This window comes from Callorhinus ursinus, unplaced genomic scaffold (genome assembly GCF_003265705.2).
Source record: "Callorhinus ursinus isolate GAN/ISIS: 27379988/994484 unplaced genomic scaffold, GSC_fseal_2.0 scaffold40, whole genome shotgun sequence".
In the NCBI taxonomy this organism is placed as follows: domain Eukaryota; kingdom Metazoa; phylum Chordata; class Mammalia; order Carnivora; family Otariidae; genus Callorhinus; species Callorhinus ursinus.
Window position 1 is genome coordinate 1,197,950 of NW_027397102.1, and position 16,958 is coordinate 1,214,907.

A 16,958-nucleotide genomic window follows, 5' to 3' on the forward strand; every position below is an offset into this window, starting at 1 on the left:
CATTTCTAATTAGTTGAGTGTTTTTATCATGAAAGAGTAATTGGATTTTGTCAAATGCTTTTCAACATCTCTTGAATAGATCATGTAGTTTTTGTCCTTCATTCTATTAATATGGTATATTACATTGACTAATTTTTATATTTTAAACAAACTTGCATTCTTGGGCTAAGTCCTATTTGGTTGTGGTATATAACACTTTCTATATATTGCTGGATTCAGGTTGCTAGTTTTGTTGTTGAGGATTTCTATATCTATATTCACAGGAGATATTTAGACCAGTTGATTTTGCCTGGGGTCACTTCCTGCCAACCTGAGGATCTTCCTTTAATATTTCTTGAATAGCAGATCTGCTAACAATCAATTCTTTCAGTTTTTGCTTATTTGGTAATGTCTTCATTTTGCCTTCATTCTTATAAGATAGCTTTGTTGGCTATACAATTATTGATTTACAGGATTTTTTTTCTTTCAGCATTTTGGATATATCCTCCTTCTGTTCTCCATTATTTATTTGAATATTTTTTGTGCTCCTTTTCTTTCTCCCTTATATGTTGGTGCACTTAATGTTATTGTACACATCTCTGAGGCTGTATTCACATTTCTTTTTTTTTCAAACAGAAACATCACTTTTATTGACAAGTTAGGGCCACAACAGACAGCTTCTAGAACAGAAATAAGACAGTCCCAAGACAACGGAGTGTAAAATCGTAGCAGACAGGTTAATACTCTTCATCCTCATCCTCTCCCTCAGCACTATCTGCTCCAACCTCCTTATAATCCTTCTCAAGGGCAGCCATGTCCTCACGGGCCTCAGAAAACTCTCCTTCCTCTATGCCCTCCCCCACATACCAGTGAACAAAGGTACGCTTGGCATACATCAGGTCAAACTTGTGGTCCAGGCGAGCCCAGGCCTCAACGATGGCTGTGGTGTTGCTCAGCATGCTCAGAGCTCGCTGTACCTTGGCAGGTCTCCACCGGGCACCACAGTGGGAGGCTGGTAATTAATGCCCACTTTGAAGCCAGTGGGGCACCAGTCCACAAACTGGATGGTATGCTTGGTCTTGATGGTGGCAATGGCAGCGTTGACATCCTTGGGAACCACATCACCACAGTACAACAGGTAGCAAGCCATGGCAAGGATCACATTTCCCCATCTGGTTGGCTGGCTCAAAGCATGCGTTGGTGATCTCTGCTACAGAAAGCTGTTCATGGTAGGCTTTCTCAGCAGAGATGACGGGGGCATAGGTGGCCAGAGGGAAGTGGATGCCGGGATAGGGCACCAGGTTGGTCTGGAATTCTGTCAGATCAACATTCAGGGCTTCATCAAATCTGAGGGAAGCAGTGATGGAGGATACAATCTGGCTAATAAGGCGGTTAAGGTTAGTGTAGGTTGGGCGTTCAATATCGAGGTTTCTATGACAGATGTCATAGATGGCCTCGTTGTCTACCATGAAGGCACAATCAGTGTGCTCCAGGATGGTGTGGGTAGTGAGGATGGAGTTGTAGGGCTCAACTACAGCTGTGGAAACCTGGGGAGCTGGGTAAATGGAGAACTCCAGCTTGGACTTCTTGCCATAATCGACAGAGAGACGTTCCATCAGCAGGGAAGTGTTCCCGGAACCAGTTCCCCCTCCAAAGCGGTGGAAAACCAAGAAGCCCTGAAGACCTGTGCACTGGTCAGCCAGCTTCCGAATGCGGTCCAAGACAAGATCAATGATCTCCTTGCAGATGGTGTAGTGCCCTCGGGCGTAGTTATTGGCAGTGTCCTCCTTGCCGGTGATGAGCTGCTCAGGGTGGAAGAGCTGCCGGTAGGTGCCGGTGCGAACTTCATCAATGACCGTGGGTTCTAGGTCTACAAACACGGCCCTGGGCACATGCTTGCCTGCGCCCGTCCCACTGAAGAAGGTGTTGAAGGAGTCATCTCCTCCCCCGATGGTCTTGTCACTTGGCATCTGGCCATCGGGCTGGATGCCGCGTTCCAGGCAATAGAGCTCCCAGCAGGCGTTGCCGATCTGGACACCAGGCTGGCCCTCGTGGATGGAGATGCACTCACGCATGACTGAGACTTATAGGGTTCCTTGGGGCAGGAGGAGGAGAGGGGATGGCGACAAGGTTCTCCCGCTGACAGACTACCAAGGAGTCCGGGGGAGAAGTAACTGTATTCACATTTCTGTATTCTTTTTTCTCTTTATTCTTAAAATTGCTTAATCTCTATTAATCTATCTTCAAGTTCACTAATTCTTCCTTCTGCCAGTTAAATATAGTCTTTAAATCTACTAGAGCCTCTCTAGTGAATTTTTCACTTTTATTTTTGCACTTTTAAACTCCAGAATTTTTATTTAAAAAAATTTTTTATCTTTGTATTGAGACATCATCTTCCTTTAATTCATTAAGCAAGGTTTCCTTTAGTTCTTTTTTTTTTTAGTTTTTATTTAAATTCCAGTTAGTTAACAGTGTAATATTAGTTTCAGGCATATAATATAGTGATTCAACACTTCGATACAATAGCTGGTGCTCATCACAAGAGCACTCCTTAATCCCCATCACCTATTTTACCCATTCCCCCACACACCTCCCCTCCAGTAACCCTCAGTTTGTTCTCTATGGTTAAGAGCCTGTTTCCTGGTTTGCCTCTCTTTCCCCCCTTATGTTCATCTGTTTTGTTCCTTAAATTCTATACATGAGTGAAATCGTATTGTATTTGTCTTTCACTGACTGACTGACTTCACTTGACATAATACTTTCTAGTTCCTTCCATGTCATTGCAAATTACGAGACTTCATTCTTTTTAATGGTTGAGTAATATTCTGTTGTATATATATACACCACATCTTTTTTTATCCATTCATCAGTCGATGGATATTTGGGCTCTTCCCGTAGTTTGGCTATTGTTGATACTGCTGCTATAAACATCAGGGTGCGTGTATCCCTTTGAATCGGCATTTTTGTATCCTTTGGGTAAATACTTAGTAGCGCAGTTCCTGATGATGAGTGATGTTGAGCATCTTTTCATATGTCAGTTGGCTACCTGTATGTCTTCTTTGGAAAAATATCTATTTATGTCTTCCGTCCATTTTTAAATTGGATTATTCATTTTGGGGGTGTTGAGTTTTACAAATTCTTTATAGATTTTGGATATGAATTCCTTCTAGTTCTTTGAGTATATTTATTATAATAGCAAATCTGCAATCCTTGTTTCCCAAATCTAACATCAAGGCCATCTCATTGGCAGTTTCAGTTTCTGCCTCTTTTCCTGTGTACAAGTTATACTTTCCTGTTTTTTTTTCATTTCTAATATATATTTGTTTTAAACTGGATATTTTAGATAATATATTGTAGCAACTCTATATGGACCCTCCCTCTCTCAGGGTTTATTGTTATCATTGTTTGCTTGTTTTTGTTTTTGTTTTTGTTTAGTGATTTTGGTTGTACTATTTTAGTGAAGCCTATTTCCCCTATCATGTACAAACCCTAATGTCATTCCTTAGAAGGCACAGTTTTGGGCATGCATGCAGTCACTCTGAAATGACAGTGGTTTTGCAGAGCTCCTTTCTTTCTTTTTTTTTATACTTTATTTTATTATGTTATGTTAATCACCATACATTACATCATTAGTTTTTGATGTAGTGTTTCATGATTCATTGTTTGCCTATAACACCCAGTGCAGAGCTCCTTTCTGTCTCTTTCTCTGATCTCTCTGTTAAGCTGTCTGCCTTTGTTGGTAACACAGAGCACTGTTAGGCACCACTAATTGCCAGCTAATTGCTCTACTGTTTTAACAATGCACTATGGCATACATTGCTCCTCAGTCTGATCCAATTAAACTTGGACCCCTTTGCAGAGGTAGTTTTTGAGGCCAGCCTTTGAGTTTTGCTCTGACTCCAGGAGGGCTTTTCTTAGTTGTCTCTTTCCCTCAGTCTCTCTAGTAAATTGATCTATAGTTAATTTAGTGTGTTCTCATGAAGCTACTAGCCTCTTAGTTACTTAACACAAAAATCTCCAGTGTTTCAAGAGTATCCTTTGGCTTGAACTTCCCCACACCATGCTCCAAATAAAGTCAGTTCTCTTTAAGAGAATTTCAGAGTTCTCTATTCTTATGGCTGTCCTTGAACAAAATCTCTGTGTTACTGCTCCAGAGCTGGAGTTGGGACCAGTGACCTGTATCAGAGGTCACCTACTGTCTTGCCTTTCTTGATGTGGAAAATATCCTATAAGTCAGCTGGGGTGAGGGTGATAGATGACAAGTGTTTTTGGCCTGCCATGCCTAGGTTAGAGCTTCCATACTATTAGTTAAGTCTGGTTGGGAGAAAGAAACCCCATCCTTTCAATCATGCTTGGTTGGAATAGAGCTGCAACATGAATCTGGGAAATTGAGAAATGCTGGTTGCCTACCCCTCCTGGAAACAAACCCCATCATTTTTTATTTACTTGTCCACAGTAGAGCTTATGGTACTGAGCTTAAATTCTCACTGCTTTTACCAAGATTTAGTACATTTTCTTGAATAAATATCTTTTCCTTTGCTCTATACCCTTAGGAACATTTCCAGAGATTTTAAATGGTTGTTTTTTTAAAAATAATCTTCACCAGTTATGGTTGTTTTGCTGGGAAGAGGGCTCATGGAGCATTTCATGCCTCCATTCTGGAAGTAATCCTTTATATAATGTTTTACAAAACTTATGTAATATTCTGAAAAACACACCGAGGGTTCTAGAGGGGAGGAGCGTGGGGGGATGGGTTAGCCTGGTGATGGGTATTAAAGAGGGCACATTCTGCGTGGAGCACTGGGTGTTATGCACAAACAATGAATCATGGAACACTATATCAAGAACTAATGATGTAATGTATGGTGATTAACATAACAATAAAAAATTAAAAAAAGAAATAGTTAAAACTTTTGTAATATTTTCTAGAGTGGCTGTATCATTTTACATTCCCATCATCAATATGGGGGAGTCCTTAAGCTGGTGCATCCTCACCAGCATTTAACATTTATCAATATTCTCTGTGTTCTCACCAGCATTTGCCATTGTAAATATTTTTTATTTTAGCCACCTGGTAGATATGTAATGGTCTTTATTTGCACTTCTCTGATAAGTGGTGAATGTTTGCATATGCTTTTTAGTCATTTGTACATTTTCTGTGTACTTTTTTGTTTTTGTTTTTTTTTAAAGATTTTATTTATTTGAGAGAGAGAGAGAGTGAGAGGCAGCATGAGCGGGGGGAGAGGCAAAGGGAGAGGGAGAAACAGACTCCCTGCTGAGCATGGAACCAGAAATGGTGCTTGAACCCAGGACTCTGAGATCATGACCTGAGCTGAAGTCAGATGCTTAACTGATTGAGCTACCCAGGCACCCCCATCTGTGTTCTTAGTTTAGATTTTACCAATGGCTATTAATGTTGAACATCTTTTCTTGTGTTTGTTTGCCAACTGTATACTTTCTTTGATGAAACATCTGTTCAAGTCTTTTGTCTATTAAAAAATAGGGTTCTTTGTTTTCTCACTGTTTAGAAAGTTATCTATATATTCTTTGTTGAATACGTGATTTGCAAATTTTTTATTTCACTTGATTTTTTACAAACGTACAAAGGAGGGGCACCTGGATGGCATAGTTGGTTAAACATCTGACTCTTGGTTTCAGCTCAGGTTGTGAGATTGAGCCCTACATTGGGCAACACGCTCAATATGGAGTGTGCTTGAGATTCTCTCTCTCTTTGCCCCTCCCACTTGTGCTCTCTCACTCTCTCAAATAAATAAACAAATCTTTTTAAAATAGGAATAAAGGAAATTCAACAGAGAACTGATAATTTTTTTAATAAATAGTACTGGAATAACTGGCTCTCTGTATGGGGAAAAAAGCAAACTATGACCTCTACCTCACACCATAAACATACAAAAATGAAATATACAGCAATATAAAGTGATGAAATGGAAGGAGTTAGACTTTCAGAATGGTGGAGTGAAGAACTTGGTAAATCCTCTCTCTTCCTAGTTCATTCCTTTTTTGTTGCTGTACAGTATCCCATCAAATGAATGTATCATGGTTTATTTTGTGGTACATAAATAATATTCCAATAAACCTGTTTTTAAAAAGCATGAATACTAATACATATAACAAGATGGATGAAAAAAATAATATGGATGAATCTCAAAAAAATATGCTGAATTTAAAAAGCCAGACATAAAACAGTACATACTGCATGACTTCACCTACTAGAAAAGATAAAACTAACCAGTTATGGCCAAAAACAGATCAGTGGCTTCCTGAGGCTAGGAGTTGGATAAGGAGAATGAAGCAATATATTGGAGTGATAGAAATATTCTATTTCTTGATTGGGGTGGCAGTTACATGGGTGTATATATGTATTAATGTTCATTGAACCATAGACATAAAAAATTGGTAAGCTGATTTAAAAAACAGTCAAGGAAGACCATATCATAGGCCCTCATGAAAACCAGAGAGCCCATCTTACCTCCAATGATGAGAATGAGGGCTGCCTCATCTTTACTTGGTGAAAGACAACAAGTTGAAGAATTCTGAGGCCACTCCAGATACTCTGTCTTCTAGGAATGCAATGTAGCCCAACTGATTCTTTATCCACACTAACAAGGACCTCCAAACTTAGATTGGGCATTGTTCTTTCTGATATCAGCTAAAGATGTAGTCTGTTACATGTTCATAAGAACAAACTCAACTTTTTATTCCTGGATGTCAAAACTGTTTTTGGAATATGACTCAGTCTTGCTCTGTTATGGGAAGATGTTATTATTCCTGTTTCACATCCTGAGATTATGAGGGCCTTGTACTCTACCAGTATCTGGGATCTCTCACCAACATTTTAAGTACCATGTTTTGCCCTAAGAACATACAGGATAATTGAAAATAATCTTTTTATAACCTTCTCCCCTGTAGAAAGGGCAATTAAGACTGAGGGATACTAAGATAAAATCTAAAAATTAGTTTTGTCTTTCAGAGAGTGTTTACACTTTGAGATAACAACTAATTGTTTTGGGGAAAAAAAACAATTTAGAAATGTGTTGGCTTAAAAATGTGAAACATGCAAATAGTATATTATTTATCATTTGTTATGATAGGCATCGTTCCTCATAATAGAATTTCAATATTTTTTAAAAGATTTTATTTATTTATTTGACAGAGAGAGACACAGCGAGAGAGAGAGCACAAGCAGGGGGAGTGGGAGAGGGCGAAGCTGGCTTCCCATGGAGCAGGGTGCCCGATGCGGGGCTTGATCCTAGGACCCTGGGATCATGACCTGAGCCGAAGGCAGACACTTAACGACTGAGCCACCCAGGCGCCCCTAGAATTTCAATATTGACAGTTCTTCCCTGAGGACTATGGCTTTGATTTCCAAGATCAGACTGCAATTATGGCTAAAGATTCCTCTCTCTCTCTCTCTCTCTCTCTCTCTCTCTCTCTCTTAATTCAACCCCTTCGATTTACCAGATTTTTTTTTTTTTAGTTTCCTGATTATCAAGGTGGTGAATACACATTATAAAAAATTTTGGAAGTACAGAAAGCCTATATAAAGAAACAAATCACCCATCATTTTCCCAGCAAGAAGCCACATGAAACAGTAGACATGGCAACGAAAGGCTATTTCCAGTTACTAAGAAATCAACTTTTTGTTCCTCCACCCCCTATTGATTGATCAGCTTAGCAGTAAGAAGCTAACTTCATTTCCACAGGGATTTCATTGATGTGGGGTTTTTAGAGAGAGATACTAAATGGTCATAAAAGGAAAGCACTAGGGATGATAAGGGTTCTACAGCAAGTTTTAGCTAGAGATCAGAAAATAATTTATTAGTGACAGCAGTTCTAGGGACTGGCCAAATTTTGCCTCATTTCTAGTTTGTTACTTGATCATATCCTAATGGATGTGGCCAGCCCTGTAAGCCCTGATGCTAAAAGTCCTGACTGCTAAAAGCTAGGATAAGGTTTTTGATCATAGTAATTTGGTGTTGTAGACAGGAACTCAGGAATACTCATGTTTTGACTTAACCTCATTATGTCTCCCATAATAAGAGCCATAAAGGATCCATACACACAAGGGACAAGGATAGATAGGAATTAAAACACTACTTTGTGATTACTGGAGTTAGTGCCCAGTACTCTGGTACAGGGCTATCTGTTAAAGCTGGATTTTAGTACATAACTTAGGCTGAAGGTCCAAAAATGGTTTCACTTTTTCTGGCCAAGCCTCAATCTTATTAGTAATTGACCATTGAATTGATAAGAACTATTAAGTACCTGAAATACCAAGTGAAGGAAGCTAGAAAGCAAAATGGCTGGGCATGCAGGAGACTGCTTAGTGTTTTAATTTCTCTAAATGACAGAAAAGCACTAAAGAGAAAGTCATCTGCAGTATATAACCTTTTAACCCATAGTGACCAACCCAAACACACTAGCAAATGTGGTTCAAGGGATCTGAGCCAATCATATTACCAGGTCCTCTTTGAGGGAGGGAGTGGAGGTGAGGGAGATGTAATCCTTTCCTTTTCACTCTCATTTTGCTTAACGACCACTCTCAAGGGTTTAGCTCTGTGCCACAGTGGCTGCTGTCATTGCTGTCTGCTCCATGTTCCTTAGGACTGCAAAACCTGCCTTTTAAGAAAGGTTCACCTCTTGGGGTGGGTTAAGCGTCTGCCTTCGGCTCAGGTCATGATCTCCAGGTTCTGGGATCAAGCCCCATATCGGGCTCCTTGCTCAGCAGGGAGCCTGCCTCTCCCCCTGCTTGTGCTCTCTCTGTCTCTCTCTCTCTCTCTCTCAAATAAATAAATAAAATCTTTTTTTTTAAAAAAAAGAAAGGTTCACCTCTTGTCCTCACAAATAACTCAGTAAGTAAATCACCTTCAAAAAAATCCCTGAACGGAAGTTGATGTTATTGATGCTTCCAAAAGTTGTGCCACTCAGTGAGAACCAGTATGTTTTCAGTTGTCTTCTTTCCTGAAACCTTGTTTTCCCTAGGGTTTTTAATTTTCTAGGGCTTGTGTAATGTGTAGTACAACATTCATTTGGCTGTCTTTCTTTTTTCCCTAGCAGCAGTGGCATATGTCTCCAATTCTTCCACTTCCTTCTGTTTTTCCCTTATTTATTTCTTAAGGTCTTGTGTCTTCCCTAGCATGTGTAGGATCACACTATTGCTGTGTCAATCTCTTTTGTCTTTTTTCCTTTCTTTTTGTTTTGTGATCTTGACGTTTGTTTTCCAAACATACTTCTTCAGGTTTATACTTATGGAATCCCTCCTATAACGAAAGTTATAAAGACAAAAAAAGTTGCAGGTCTGCAGAAATCATCTGCTGGTCAAATAAAACCTCCTTACCCACATGTATATCCCTGTGAAGGATAGGGTGGTTTCTTCTAGGAGGTATCTTTGCATCATTCAATTACCTAATGCAGACCAGACCCATATATATATTGAAATCCAACTTTAGTGATTTAATCTTTTCTCTCCTTTCCTTGGAGCCCTAACTCCCTAAGTACCGTGAACATCTTCCCTCCTGGTCCAGGCTACCCCTGCTTCTCCAATGACAAGTACTGTGAAACTCACTAAATAATGCTTGAAGTATCCTATACTGTTCATCATGATCTTCCTCTCTTGATTTTTTCCGAATATTTTATAATCAGTCATCAAAAGGATTATAATCTGCTCTTATTAATGACACTTTGCAGTTTTCAGAGGGCACCTAAATAGTATTCTGGATGTGGGTTCCTTTGCAAGAGGGGGTAGGGTAAGGGAGGTCATTCCAGTTCTTCTCATATTTTTCCTTTTCTGTTAAATCTCTTAGATCTGAGTTATCTTCCTTGACTTAATAACAGAAAATATACTCTCCCCTTTCCTAGTCTCATATCAAAATGTTTCCAGGCCTAGGGATATCTTTGGGAGTACATCCTTCTTTTCCTTTTAATGTAAGCTGAATTTGAACTCTAAGGTGTTACCTTCTCTACCCTTATTTCTTGATAATCTCCTGGTTTGCCTTCTGAAATTTCTAAAGCTAAACTAGTCTCCTGGGTTATGGTTCCTTGTTATTTAAAACATGTAATTGCTCTGCCTATTGCCAAGTTCCTTAAGCTGTTGTTGTGCCAAGTGGATTCTCAAGGCCAAAGCATTATTGCCACACTCCCTTAGTACACTGTTTTTTTGTTATATATTTTTTCTTTTGGTTTCGTGGTAATTTATTTCATTGGTTTTTTTCTGCTACCCCAAACTTACAAGCAGCCATAGTCTCCATGTGTTTATATCTGTCACACTTTTTGATCTGGTTTCCAATAAAGTCTATCACACTTTGGGTCTTTGAAATCTACAACCAGGATTAGGATCTACCTAAGGGATTACCAGAACAAATTCAAGAACCTGTGGTAGGGGACAGCAGCTCAGCAATGTGGCAGGATACAAATTTGATGCACAAAAATCAGTTGCATTTCTACATGCTAACAATGTGACTGAAGAAAGAGAAATTAAGGAATCCATCCCATTTACAACTGCACCAAAAACCATAAGATACCTAGGAATAAACCTAACCAAAGAGGTAAAAGATCTGTACACTAGAAACTACAGAACACTTATGAAAGAAATTGAGGAAGACACACAGAGATGGAAAAACATTCCATGCTCACAGACTGGAAGAATAAACATTGTGAAAATGTCTATGCTGCCCAGAGCAATCTACACATTCAATGTAATCCCTATCAAAACACCACTGATGTTTTTCACAGAGCTGGAACACACAATCCTAAAATTTGTATGGAACCAGAAAAGAACCCAAATAACCAGGGGAATGTTGAAAAAGAAAACCAAAGCTGGGGGCATCACAATGTCTGACTTCAAGTTATATAACAAAGCTGTGATCATCAAGACAGTATAGTATTGGCACAAAAACAAACACATAGATCAATGGAACAGAATAGAGGGTGCAGAAATGGACCCTCAACTCTATGGTCAACTAATCTTCGACAAAACAGGAAAAAAATATCCAATGGAAAAGGGACAGTCTCTTCAATAAATGATGCTGGGAAAATTGGACCAATTTCTCCCGCCATACACAAAGATAAACTCAAAATGGATGAAAGACCTAAATGTGAGACAGGAATCCACCAAAATCCCAGAGAAGAACACAGGCAGCAACCTCTTCGACCTTGGGCACAGCAACTTCTTGCAAGACACACCTCTAAAGGCAAAGGAAACAAAAGTAAAAATGAACTATTGGGACTTCATCAAGGTAAAATGCAAATTAAGATAACAATGAAATGATCCTTTTACCAGCAGCCTGGCAAAAAATAAAGAAGATATATTCCTTTTAGAGATATGTGATCAGAGTACTCTCTGATACTGCTGGTAGAAATGTTAGAATCACACTTTCTGGAAAATAATCTGACAATAGCCAACAGTCCCTTTCTTGGGGACCTAGCCCATAGAAATAAAAGCATGTATGTTCTATGAAGAAAAAAAGACAAAAAGCTTTTGCACAGCAAAGGAAACAGTCAACAAAACTAAGAGGCAACCCAGGGAATGAGAGAAGATATTTGCAAATGACATGTCAGATAAAGAGCTAGTATCCAAGATCTGTAAAAAACTTCTCAAACTCAACACCCAAAAACCATATAATCCAGTCAAGAAATGGACAAAAGACATGAACAAACACTTCTTCAAAGAAGACATTCAAATGGCTAACAGACACATGAAAAAATGCTCCACATCACTTGCCATCAGGGAAATACAAATCAAAACCATGAGATACCACCTACCACCAGTTAGAATGGCTAAAATCGACAAGACAGGGAACAACAAATGTTGGAGAGGATGTGGAGAAAGGGGAATCTTTTTCACTGTTGGTGGGAATGCAAGCTGGTACAGCCACTCTGGAAAACAGTATGGAGGTTCTTCAATATGTTAAAAATAGAGCTACCCTATGACCCAGCAATTGCACTACTGGGTATTTACCTCAAAGATACAGATGTAGTGAAAATAAGGGGCACATACAAATCAATGTTCATAGCAGCAATGTCCACAATAACCAAACTGTGGAAAAAGCCAAGATGCCCTTCAACAGATGAATGGATAAAGAAGATGTGGTCCATATATACAATGGAATATAAATCAGCCATCGGAAAGGATGCCTGGGTAGAGTTGCCCCACCCCTTGTCAGGGGGATGAGCTTAACGTGAGCTGGTCGTCTGTGTGGATTTTGTTCCCAGGCAGCTTTCTGCTTCTCTTTAGAGGATCATAACAAATACGGCTGTGCAGGAATCTCTGGCCCAGAGTCACAAGGTCGCGGTCCCCTTTCTTCAATAAACCCTGCAGGTTAAACTTTCTCCACATCTGTGTGTACCAAACTCCACAGACTCATGCTATTTGCACATGCTACAAGTCTCTTGGGGGAATTCTGGGGGCCAGCCAGTATCTCTGTGCTTTGTGACTTTGCAATTGCTAGCGGTGGTGGGCTCGCTCATGCAACCTCTTCCACAGCTCCCAGGTCATGGCTGGCTGCTGTGCCAGTGTCCTTCCAGGGGTCACACCACCCTGAGAGCTGTTCCCCAGTTGTGGGCACAGCCTCTTTGTGCACCAAACCACTGAATCCCATGGTTTGCACCTGCTGCACCTCTCCCGGGTGAGTTACAGGGACCCTCCAGCATCTCTGTGCTTTGTGACTTTGCAATTGCTAGCGACCATGGGCTCACACATGCACCCTCTTCCGCGGCTCCCAAGTCATGGCTGGGTGCCACCCCTGTGTTCTTTCGTGGGCCACACTGCTCTGAGAGCTGTTGCCCTGTCTTGGGCATAAGCCGTTTTATATCTTCCCTAGGATGTTAAGCAGCCCGCACCTTCTGGTCCTTCTCAGGGTGGTCAGGCAGAGAGCAATCTCCCTACCGGCCTGGCTCGCAGTTTATGGTGACCGGAACTGAGAGTGCCTTCTGGGCTTGCTGACCATAATCAGTCTCCCCGCTCCACTGCTTGGGCACTCTATCGGTTCAGGCTCCCCCATACTTTCTGAGTCTCCTGGAATCCTGAGACCACAGTGATCCACCTAGAATTTTGCCCTATTCATCCCCTGTGCCCTTTTCAGAAAGGGATGTCTCTCACTGGAGCAGATTTCTAAGGGTCCCAATTTTTTGCTTCGGGTGTTATATCACTTTCTGGTGGCCAACTTATGGAGGCTCCCTCTCCCCTCCATTTATCTTCTGATATCTCCTGTGAAGATTCAAGGTTCGGCACCTCCTACCTTGCAAAAGTAGTTTTTTTTTCTGCTTATAGAGATCCAGATAAATTTTATTATATATCAGGTTGAATTCGTGTGTGTTCAGAATGGTTTGATAGATATCCAGCTAAATTCGAGGGACCAGATGAAACAAGGTCCCCTACTCTGCTGCCATCTTGCCCCCCTCCTTTATCTCTAATAGTAGGAGACTTTAACACAACACTCACATTAATGGATAGATCATCCAGACAGAAAATTAATAAGGAAACAGTGGCCTTACACAACATAATAAACTATATGCACTTAATAGCTATAACAGAATATTCAATCCCAAAACAGTAGAATACACATTCTTCTCAAGTGCATATGGAACATTCTCCAGTATATATTACATGTTAGGCCACAAAACAATTCTGAATAAATTTAAGAAGAAGGAAATCATATAAAGCATCTTTTCTGACCACAATGGTACAAAACTAAAAAAAAAAAATTACAAGAAGAAAAATAGAAAAAACACAAACATATGAAGACTCAAGAACATGCTACTAAACAAACAATGGGTTAACATAGAAATCAAAGAGGAAGTAAAAAAGTACCTCAAGACAAATGGGAATTATAACATTCTAAAATCTATGGGATGGAGCATAAAGCAGTTTTAAGAAGGAAGTTTATAGTTATACAAGCCCATTTCAAGAAACAATAAAAATCTAAAATAAACAATCTATACCTGAAGAAACTAGAAAAAGAACAAAAATCCCAAAATTAAAAAAAGAAAGGAAATAATAAAGATCAGAGTGGAAATACATGAAATAGAGACTAAAAAAGAAATAGAAAAGATCAGTAAAACTACGAGCTGCTCCTTTGAAAAGATAAACAAAATCAATAAACCTTTAAATTCATCAAAAAAAAAAAAAAAGAGAGTACACAGGGACGCCTGGGTGGCTTAGTTAGTTGAGTGCCTGCCTTTGGCTTGGGTCATGATCCAGGGTCCTGGGATTGAGCCCTGCATTGGGCTCCCTGCTCAGTGGGGAGCCTGCTTCTCCCTCTCCCTTTGTAGCTCCCTCTGCTGCTCCCCCTGCTTGTGCTCTCTCACTCTCTCTCTCAAATAAATAAATAATTAAAATCTTTAAAAAAGAGAGAGCACCCAAATAAATAAAATCAGAAATGAAAGTGGAGAAGTTACAACCAATACCACAGCTCTACAAAGGATCATAAGACAACCCTAGAACAATCACACACCAACAAACTTTTCAACCTAGAAGACATGGGTAAATTCCTAGAAACATATAATCTTCCAAGACTGAATCAGGAAGTAATTAAAAAATCTGAATAGACAAATTACTTAGTAATGAAATTAAATCATTAATCAAAAAAAATCCCAACAAACAAAAGCCCAGGATTAGACAGCTTCACTGGTGAATTCTACCAAACATTTATTTTTTTAAAGATTTATTTATTTATTTGAGAGGGGGAGGGGCAGAAGATGAAAGAGAGAGAATCCTAAGCAGACTCCGCCCTGAGCATGGAGCCAGATGTGATTCCAGGACCCTGAGATCATGACCTGGGCCAAAACCAAGAGTCTAACACTCAACCAACTGCACCATTCAGGCACACCGAATTCTACCAAACATTTAAAGAAGGGTTAGTACTTAAACTATTCAAAAAATTGAAGAGAAGGGAATGCTTCCAAACACATTCCACAAGGCTAGCATTACTCTGATACCTAAACAAAAACCCTACAAAATAAAGAAAATTACACACCCAATATCCCTAATGAACATAGATGTAAAAGTCTTCAACAAAATATTAGCAGGCTGAATTCAATAATACATTAAAAGAACCATACATGATCAAATGAAATTTATTTCAGGTTTGCAAAGATGGTTCAATATTCACAACTCAATCAATGTGATACACCACATTAACAAAGCAAAGGGTAAAAATCATATGATCATCTCAATAAATGCAAAAAAAGCACTTGACAAAATTCAACATCCACTGATAATTAAAAAAAAAACCCTCTCAGTAAGTATATACAGAGGGAACATACCTCAATGTAATACAGGCTATATATGACAAACCCACACAGGTAACATACCTCAATAATGAAGAGCTGAAATCTTTCTTCCGAGATCAGGAATAAGACAAATTTGCCCACTTTTGCCACTTTTATTCAACTTAGTATGGAAAGTTTTAACGACAATGATTAGGCAAGAAAAATAACCAAAAGGCATCTAAACTAAAAAGGAAGAAGTAAAATTCATTATCTGAATATGACATGATACTATATGTAGAATACCCTAAAGCCTCCTCCATAAAAGCTATTAGAACTAATAAGCAAATTCAGTAAGGACATGAAAGTCATAAGGGAAATATGTTTCAGGATACAAAATCAATATGAAGAAATCGGTTGTGTTTCTATACACTAATAATGATCTTTCAGAAAAAGAAATTTTTTAAAAATCGCATTGAAATGAAAATCAAAACCACAATGGGATATCACTTTACACTTGTTAGAATGGCTAAAATTTAAAAGACCAGAAATAGTAAGTGGTTGAGGATGTGGAGAAAAAGGAACCATGCACTGTTAGTGGGAATGTGAGTTGGTACATCCACTGTGGAAAACAGCATGGAGGTTCCTCAAAAAATTAAAAATAGAAATACCAGGTGATCCAATAATTCCAATACTGGGTATTTACCCAAAGAAAACAAAAATGCTAATTCAAAAAGATATATGCACACCTATATTTATTGCAGCGTAATTTGTAATATCCAATATATGTAAGCAACCCAAGTGTTCATTGATAAATGAATGAATAAGGAATATATGGTATACATATACATAAAAATATATATGTATATATACACACACATATACATACAATGGAGTTTTATTCAGTCATAAAAAAGACTAAAATTTTGTCACTTGCAATATGAATGGAACTAGAGAATACAAAAATTGACATAAGTTAGAGAAAGACAAATACCATGTGGTTTCACTTATATGTGGAATCTAAAAATCAAAACAAATTAACAAACAAAACCAAACAGAAACAGACTCACAAACACCAAGAACATAGTCATGATTGCCAGAGGGGAGGGTGTGGAAGGAGGAAGGTGAAATAGGTGAAAAGAATTAACAAGGACATTCTTCCAGTTATAAAATAAATAAGATGGGGGGATTTACTGTACAGCAGAGGGAAGATAGTCAATAATATTGTAACAACTTTGAATTCTGACAGATAGTAACCAGACTCATTGTGGTGACCATATAATAATGTATATAAATATCAATTCACTATGTACATCTGAAAACACTAAAATATTTTATATCAAATGTTCTTCAATAAAGAAAAAATTTCCTTTAAAAAATTTCTTGGGGTTCTTGGGTGGCTCAGTCAGTTGAGCGTTTGACTCTTGATTTCAGTTCAGGTCATGATCTGAGGGTTGTGAGATGGAGCCCCTGCATGAGATTGAATCCCAGCATGGAGCCTGCTTGGGAGGCTGTCCCTTCTCCCCCACCCTCTCTAAAAAAATTCTTTCTTAATGGAGTATTTTAATGGTATCACTATCAAGGACTTAGGAAATATACAGTAGTCCCTTTATCTGCAGTTTTGCTTTCCACAGTTCCAGTTACCCTGAGGTCAACCATAATCTGAAAGCGGATGATGCTCCTTCTGACGTATAGTGAAAAGGTCAGTTGTAGCCTATGCTATGTTATAATGCCTGTCATTCACCTCACTTCGT

At 39.0% G+C, this 16,958-nt stretch overlaps 1 pseudogene; it reads right to left on the reverse strand.

The window, feature by feature from the left end:
* Positions 1-667: 667 nt before the first annotated feature.
* Positions 668-2,108, reverse strand: LOC112833576 (tubulin alpha-1C chain pseudogene; annotated as a pseudogene).
* Between the last annotated feature and the right edge of the window lie 14,850 nt (positions 2,109-16,958).